The sequence below is a fragment of the Sceloporus undulatus genome, chromosome 5 (assembly GCF_019175285.1).
Source record: "Sceloporus undulatus isolate JIND9_A2432 ecotype Alabama chromosome 5, SceUnd_v1.1, whole genome shotgun sequence".
In the NCBI taxonomy this organism is placed as follows: domain Eukaryota; kingdom Metazoa; phylum Chordata; class Lepidosauria; order Squamata; family Phrynosomatidae; genus Sceloporus; species Sceloporus undulatus.
In genome coordinates, this window is record NC_056526.1 from 161,633,966 (window position 1) to 161,642,596 (window position 8,631).

General features: G+C 36.6%; 1 long non-coding RNA gene across 1 annotated transcript; it reads left to right on the top strand.

The window, feature by feature from the left end:
* The first annotated feature begins 2,015 nt into the window (after nt 1–2,015).
* On the top strand, nt 2,016–8,349 carry LOC121930409. Its single transcript, XR_006103933.1, has 3 exons — nt 2,016–2,110; nt 6,654–6,734; nt 7,860–8,349. It is a non-coding gene; the product is annotated as an uncharacterized LOC121930409 (long non-coding RNA).
* The last annotated feature ends 282 nt before the right edge of the window (nt 8,350–8,631 follow it).

Genomic DNA, 8,631 nt, shown 5'->3' on the forward strand with positions numbered 1-8,631 from the left:
CACTAAAGATAAGAAGGGCATGTTTAAATCTAGTAGAGCCATATGATTATCTTGAAGAGAAAAATACAGCCACATTTTTGGCAAATCCACATAAGGATCAAGGTCTTGGAAGGAGATTCTGCTTTCTACACATGTGCACAACACTTGCTAAAAGTGCTTTAGGAACAACTATAGTGAGAGACTGAATATTACCGAGATAGTACTTAGTAACCTGCCTGCTTTTGTGTGGAACCAGACAAGCAAAAGAAATGACTGCTGTAATGAGTTCAGAAAAAAAAAAAAGAGACAGATCTGTACCTAAAAACTAGCAATTACTGTCTCCTCACTTAGTGACCCTACTAGTATGGTGTTTATAGATGAAATAGCCATAGACCTATAGTAAATTTTCTCTTGTATTACATTCATCTGAAAATAGGCTACTATCCATAAGAAATTTATTGAAAAATAATTTCTATCAAAATCTGTAGGATTATCTTTATATACAATGTTTAATCCTCACACCCCCATTGTGTATACTAAAACCAAGGCTTAATTTTTTAAAGATGCCTCCATTGAAGGAGGCTTCTGGGTAACATCTAAAACAGTGTAATGTATATCATTTATAATAGATAGGTACATAAATCAGCAGATCAATAGACAGACAGACAGGACCATGAGACCATGGCATACATACCTTATCGCACACATTTGTTTCCTTGTTATGGGCATGGGAAGGGGCTGCTCAGGGCCACGTGAGACTAAGAAAAAACAAAGTGTCTTCAAAATGGCCCCATTCCGTCACCTGGCACCAAGCCATTCCCATACAGCATTGAGGCACATTGTTTGGCTCGACCAGAAGACTTCCTTTCAAGCCAAAGGATGCGACTCAGCACTGAATGGGAATGGTTTGGCACTGGGTAATGGAATGGGGCCATTTTGAGGACACTTTAGTGTGCTGTAAAATGCATTTTTCCTCAGCCTCATGTGGCCCTGATTCATGGCTGTAACGATGGGGAAAATGTGCGTGATAAGGTACACATACTGAATCATGTGTGATTTTAGGAGCCAAGTCATTTTTGGTTTGGTTTATACATGGATGTCAGGATCCAAGGCATGGGCAGCCTGGATTCCAAGGCAGGCTACTGCAACAGGGACCATGGATGGTGAAATCATGAAATTAAGAGTTTAATGGGCCAAAGGCAGGAGGTAAGGTCAGGAATCAGACCAAGCTCTAAGAACTGTAAGACAGAATTCCAGAGTCCAATGGGCCAAAGGCAGGGTCAAGAAGCAGACCAGGTCTAAACACAGCAAGGCTATCAAGACAAAATGCAAGCAGAGCAGCTACATGCAGCACAAAAGATTGTATTGCTGTGGCAAAGCTTGAGAAGCTAATGCAACCCTTAAATGGTTGTACCTCCAGCTGCCCTGCATGAGTAGAGCCAGCTGTGTCTTTTGGCTTAGCCTTGATCCTTCCAGGGCTCTGGCAGCTTGGGCTGGGTCCTGTAAAGACTTTGGTGGCAGGACTCCAGCAGCCAGAAGTCCCTCTTCCTGTAACAACTAATCGTGGGCCATTACAATGAATGGACAGAAGATTACCAGGGATCTCTTAAGTAGAATTAGGGGGAAAAATCCTTCCTGAAAACTATTGCTGGCAATTAAGTGTTTACAATACTGGAATAGACAAACCAAGGGTCGGACTCATTATATTCCTATGTTTCTCCCTATAAATAGTGGGATACAGAGGTACTTGATATTTATGTGAACTTATCTTTTAAAAGTTCAGTTTTATACTTAGAATATAAATAGTTTTTGCAACAGCATTTTATAGCAGAAAAAGAAAACTTTTGAATCAGAGATGACAGAGCATGCCCACAAATTTGCTTAATCCTTTTTATGCTGAAATGGTATTAAATTTTAAAAAATGCTTACAATCCAGTTAAAACACCACTGTTCATGTATTCGTCAGTGTAGAAGAATAAACATGCAAAGAGATGGAGAACACTTGACCTACCCCTTTCTCTATTGTTTCCACACAGGGAGGAAAACTTTCTGCAGAGTAGAACCTCCTCTATCCATGGAGTCTCTCCATATGGAAAATTCTGAATTGTATGGAAATACTGTGCACATAGAGGTAGATAAGGAAAATGTGTTATGTCATCTGTTTCTGGTGATTTATTTCTACTTCACTTTCTAAAATGGTAGGTTCATCTTCAAATCATTTTTCTTTGAATGAATCTGCCAACCTCTCTCTCTCTCTCTCTCTCTCTCTCTCTCTCTCTCTCTATATATATATATATATATATATATATATATATAGTTCTTAGTGTATTGTTGGGAATTATAGTTGTCCTTATATGGAGGGAAACAGTTTATGAAAGAGTTCATTAGGGATTGAGAGGACTCTTATAACCCTGGAGTCTTTAAATCATGCTGCCAACATTTCCAGGAACTGGGTACAACTTCAGGTTTGTGTGTAGCCCAACTAGGTACCTTTCTCTCTGAGTGGAATGCATTTTATCTCACTGCACTGATAAAAGGTAGAATAAAAGAGAGTACATAACAGATATCTGAAGTTTTCTGTCTATCACGGGTTTATTGTTACACCAGTAGCTGCAGCAAGTAATTGGTCTAGAGATAAAATATATAATCTTGCTAATAAATAATTTAATGCAATAGAATTAACACTAGATTGTGTAGAACAATCTCCAAATTCATCTTCTGTATTTAATTACTACACATAAAACTTTCTGTAGCTTCAGAATGTATATCAAACCCATTATTCTGTAGTCTATGTGTCCTGAATATTTTTCCATAATCTGATGATCTCTCTCTCTCTTTTAAAACACATTAGTTACTCATTGGATAAGTTATTGTATGCTATTTCTTGTGTTATATTGTAGGTCTGGTCATGAGCTCCTTTATCACGTTAGATTATTTTTTTCTTGAACAGCTATTTCAATAGCATGAGCCAAATACATGTTATAAGGAGAAATCATAAATCCTCCCTCCCCAGTACTGTAGAGGACATTGGTGACAATGTTATTATGCCTTTGAATAATACCCCTTTAAAAGCCTTGCAGGGAGAAAGCTCATGGGAAAGGAAATGGGAGGCAAAGGGTCAATTTCTCTTCAGTTTTCAGATATTATGAAGGTTGTAATAAATGTATCCTTCAGCAAAGGTAGTTTAATCACAGCAGGTCATATTCTCAGCTTCTGTTCAGACATCCATGTCTGTATTCTTAACAGACAATAAAGACAGCAGTTAAACAGAACACTTGAGTACAACAGTGTTTTTAAGATATTGAAGAAGATCTACTCACCCATCTCTGAAACCCTGCCCATATTTCAGTGTTTGCCCATTCTAACTCCACTGTGTTTTTCTCTTATCTGGTAACTGAAAGGGGCAGCTGATCTCAGCCTAATTTTATGAAGGTATCAGGAACTGAAATAGGGAGAGGGAGAGAGAGGAATGGTAGAGGGAGAAGGAGAGAAGGGAAGCAATGGAAGGAAGGGGAATTGACTTCAGTAGATTATCAGTTCATATCTTTGGCAAGAGTTATTTGCTCCTCCCTGAACAATTAGAAAGGCAGTATGAAAATGGGTGGAAAAGAGGGAAGAAATTGTGTTATCCAGTTTTATTCAGACTGTGATAATTTTTACTAATTATAAAAAAAATCCCTCCCTCCTCTTTCTAAAAAACATAATTCCTGGGATGATTACATGATTTTCACAGTTCAAATCTGAAAGATGGACCATATTAAAGAGGAACAAATCTGACCATTTACTCTCACAGTATATGTGTGTATACATAGCTAGATATGAAAACACAAAGGCAATCCTAAGCACCTTTGGTCCAATATATGAAAAGGAACAAAACAAATTTCTCAAACAAATTCAGTATTTATCACTATTTCCAACATAGAGAGAACCATTTTGTACCTTATAGAGGTTAAAGATGGAGAAACCATCACAAAAAAACAACAGGTGAAAACAATATATGGGCACCACAAACTTGGTTAAATACACAGGGATTCAAAGCCAGACTTTTCAAAGATAAATTGTGAAATCCACCTTACTGCATATGGGAATTTGTCAGGTTTTCTTTTTTCACATTTTAATTTAGGACTTTTAATTTAGTTTGAATTTCACAGAAAATATTTTTCTAAGAGTTTTTTAGATCTTTTTGTTCCTTTTTTTTCATTGCACTGCATCATCATCATACCCCTGCCTTAAAAGAAGAAAAGTATTTTTCTTCAAATATTATTTACTGTTTCTTTGTGATGGCAGCCATTCTCCATTTTCCCATTCCAACAATATTTGGTCTAGCAGCTAGTGGATGATCGATAATGATGGTGATGCTCCAATGATGTTGAGACTTAAAGCAGAAAAAAGAAGGAAAATAATCTTAGGAAAATAAACTAAACTAAACTGTCTTTCTGCCACTTCTAATAGTGAGCGTTACCTCTGAGAAACTGTCAAAAGATATTGCTTTTTTCTTGGAAAATTTGGTGAACCATTTCCCAAATTCCTCTGCCATAAAATAGGGTGGCAGATTTGAAGAGGCCATTTTCATGAGGCTTTATCATGAACACATTGCTATGCAGATTGGGTGAAGGTTCTTAATTAACAGCTTCTCTGCATTCATTTATGTAGTATTTCTAATCAATAAAAGCTGTAGTTTTCCATGATTTTTAAACAGCAGGCATACAGACTTGGAATACAAAGCCAAGACTTAAATGCCTAGCTTCACTTATCCAAATCATTCCTTCCTTGCAAATGTCAACAATGACAAATGTGAAGAAAGTGCCATTAATTTGAATAAAAATTTAAGGTTTGAACAGTTGAAAAAAGGTGTCCTTAAGCAAAGTGTTAATTGGGCCAGTCTCCTTTGGATAGGTGTAAATAGATTCTTTCCCACCCACTTGTCACTTATTCAATGAATTTCATTATCACCTTGCCAGAAGGCAGGGACTCAATTACACCTAGCCAGAGGGGAGTAGAGTGGTAACCAGCACAGTTTAATGAGCTAGAACAGAAGTAGGTCAATGAATATGTATAATTTACTAGAGTTGCGACCATGTAAATCTATCAGTGCTTAACAAACTGGCATCCTTACTTCACAGCTGTGTGGGGAGAGTATTGACAATACACTGGCATAATGACTGATATGTGGTAGCACTGAGATGTTCACCTAACAATCTCATTGTTGAGCAGCTTCATGTTTTCTCAGCTATTGCTTGTGTAAATCAGCTTGAGGGCTTGCTGAACAACTGAGGAATGATAGGTACTGTGCCTCCAACATTCATGATTCATCAGAAGATATATTTTATTGAATCACACCATTGATCTATCTGGTTTACTGTTATCTATTCAAACAACCTGCTGCTTTCCAAATGTTTGGTACTATAATTCCCATATTTCCTTGCCATTGATCATGATATCTGCAGCTTATGGGAGTTACATTTATTGATGAGAGACATATGCCATCTTTCTGTCAAAATAACCATGGTGAGGTACAGCAGAATAAATTTAAAAAAACAAACAAATAAAAAACATTAAAACCAACCAGAAACATTAAAAGTGTAAAAGGTATTGAAGCATTTTGTTTCATACTCAGGCACTGAGTAGAGCCATATGAATTTTAATGTGCACTCCCTTCCTGCAGAGGTAGGAGAACAAAGTCATTTATATCATACCACAAGAGGAGAGGAGGAGGAAAACTGACTTTTCTTGGGCCTAAAACATTGTTGGTGCATTTTTTTATGGGGTGAAAATACAAGTGTGGGAGAACATTCCAGCCTCTGGCAGTTGTCTATCCCTGCAATATATCGCTACCTAGAGATATATAAGGGAAGATAATGCAGGAAGTGGCAGAGATTTTTTTTTATCACATGGTGAGATAATTTCTCAATTCTTACGTGATTTCAATTTGTGTATTAAATCTCTCTGTGTAGAAAAACTAGTATATACAGGGGTATCTATTCTGCAGAGTAATATCTGTATACAGTAGAGGAAGAGATGCATACACCTTCATGCAGGTGGTTTGGCTCCCACCTTTAAACTGAAAGAAAAATGTAGCATGTTCAAGGTGTCTAAAATAATGGAATCATAAAATTTGAGCAGCTTACAAGGGCTACCCAGTCCAAACCCCTACCATGCAAGAATAAACCATCTAAACACCGCCAAGAGATGGCCATCAGCCTCTGTCTAATATGCTCCAAAGAAGGAGACTCCACCACACTCTGAGCTTCATCTTCCACTGTCGAATAGCGTTTACTGTCACAAAGTTCTTCCTACTGTTAAGGTGGAATCTCTTTTCCTGTAGTTTGAATCTGTTGCTTCATGCCGTTGTCTCTGGACCTGCTCCATCCTCATTATGACATCCTTAGATCCCTTTCACATGCACTGTTATCAAGCCAGATGTACCCCATCCTATATCTGTGAATTTCTTTCTTTTTTTTTTTGGGGGGGGGGCTGGTAATATTACCTTGTATTTCTCCTTGAGGAAATCTCTCTGCATCAGAAAACATCTGATGTGCATGCATCTGATTGCGTTGCAAACCATCCAATATGGATTGTATATGCCTCAGTTCATTTAAATTAATAGGCCTAAGTACATCAAAGACTTTATCGGATTGTGTCTCATGTTTTTTTTTTTTCTGTTTTATAAAAAGACCCATGTTGATTCAGCAATTCAAAAGTCAGGCTTCAAGCTATGGATGAAGAGTCATTATGAAAAGTAACCCCCTTCCCAGGTTCTGAATAAGTATTCCTCTTGAATTTTAACTGCTAATATTTTATCAAATCTGTAACTATCTTTTGATTTTCTGTCACATATCTGAAGGCAATCTTAAAGAAAGTGTCCGCTTTGTACTTATTGTATCTCTATGCCTATATGCCTACGAAGCTGCTGATGGCAGTGGTATTAAACTGGTTCTTTACTGTTATCTTGGATTGTATTTATTGTAACTAAATTTGTTGAAATGTCCAAAAACTGTGCATTTGACAGAGTGATGCACTACAAAGTTATTGCATTACATTTAGACTATGTTCCTTGGTTACACTCCATTTATTCTGAATTGAAAAAAGTGACCAAATGTCCAATGCTTTATTAAAAAACAGGCCATAAAACAGATGCATTATCTTATACTGAAGAGGCTTTATTGCCCACCTCCCACTAAGATAAAGTACTAAAGCCATTATGACTATGAGATGATTCCTTGAAAATAAAATTAGATATATAATGCCTTTTGCTTCATTATGAAAATGCAGGGGTTTTTTTCGGATTTTCAATCCAGTAAAAAGTCAGGCATGCTAAATACATCTAGAATGGAAGCCCTTAGGAACTCCTACTGTATAGTGAAACTCACATAAATATGTACACCAAGTAACTAAAGCTGAAATGACATCTTTGGCTTTGAAAGCAAAACTTAAAGCTCTGAAGAAGGAAATTAAGTAAACAGTCCATCAGCCATATAGCACAGTGAAGGGAAAATTTTCTTACTGCTAATTTACACATGCAAATTAGCTCTGTCTCTTATATCAATAAATCAATACAGCATAATGAATTCCTTGCATAGAATTCAAAAGTGCTCTTCACCCCATTACCAGACACAAAGTTTGTTGTGGAAGTAAATATCTTTTATGAAACTCACCAGGGAGGTTTTTCAGATTATGCCCTTGTGTCAAATGTAGTAATTTAATAATACTATATTATTATTTTTTGAAATGCATACTTCTAAAAAAATCTCTTGCATTTTTATATATTTGCTGACATTGATATAAATCAAGTTTTATTTCTATGTTTTCTCCTGTTTCATTCTTATACTTATTTTCTGTTTATTTTCTTTCCTGCGTCTGGAATCTGACCATAACTATAGGTAACTTCCAAGAAAAGTGAAGCATGGGAAAATGAAGCATCATGTTCATAGAAGTCTATATAATATACTTTTTAAGAGACCATTTATATTGATGCTGAAGCCCATAATTCAGATGATTTGAAAGATGAATTAGATAAATTCATGGAGGATAATCAATGGCTACTACTAGTCCAGATAATTGTAGACTGCCTAAGCACTGAGCAGAACAGAAGCAGAAACAGTTGCTGAGAAGCAATAGTTGGAGATGGATATTGGTGGGCATGTCTTCCTTGTCAGTATTTCAGAGACATCTTTGTGGTAAACACAATACTGGACAGTTCTTTGGTATCACACAACAAGGTTCTTATGTAACTCAGGTTACATAAGGATCCCTTCTACAAGATATAGGTCAACCTCTCAAAGGGCATTTTCCATCTTGGCCCCTGGGATCTGGAACACACTCCCCGAGGAGCTCCACACCGCCACCTCCCTGGATCTCTTTAAAAAGAGACTGAAGATCTTTTTGTTTCATCAAGCCTTCCCTGATGTTCCATGATATGTGTGGCCCCCCCCTTTATGATTAAAATCTTCGAGTATATTGCTGGCTTGATTTAATGTGGATTTTATGTATACTGTGCACTGTTTTGTAAGTTTTAATTATCTATTGCAATTTTTATCTTGTATTGTATCGTTATTGCAATTGTTGTACACCACTGTGATCGAATGGAATAGCGGAATATAATTATTATTATTATTATTATTATTATTATTATTATTATTATTATTATTATTA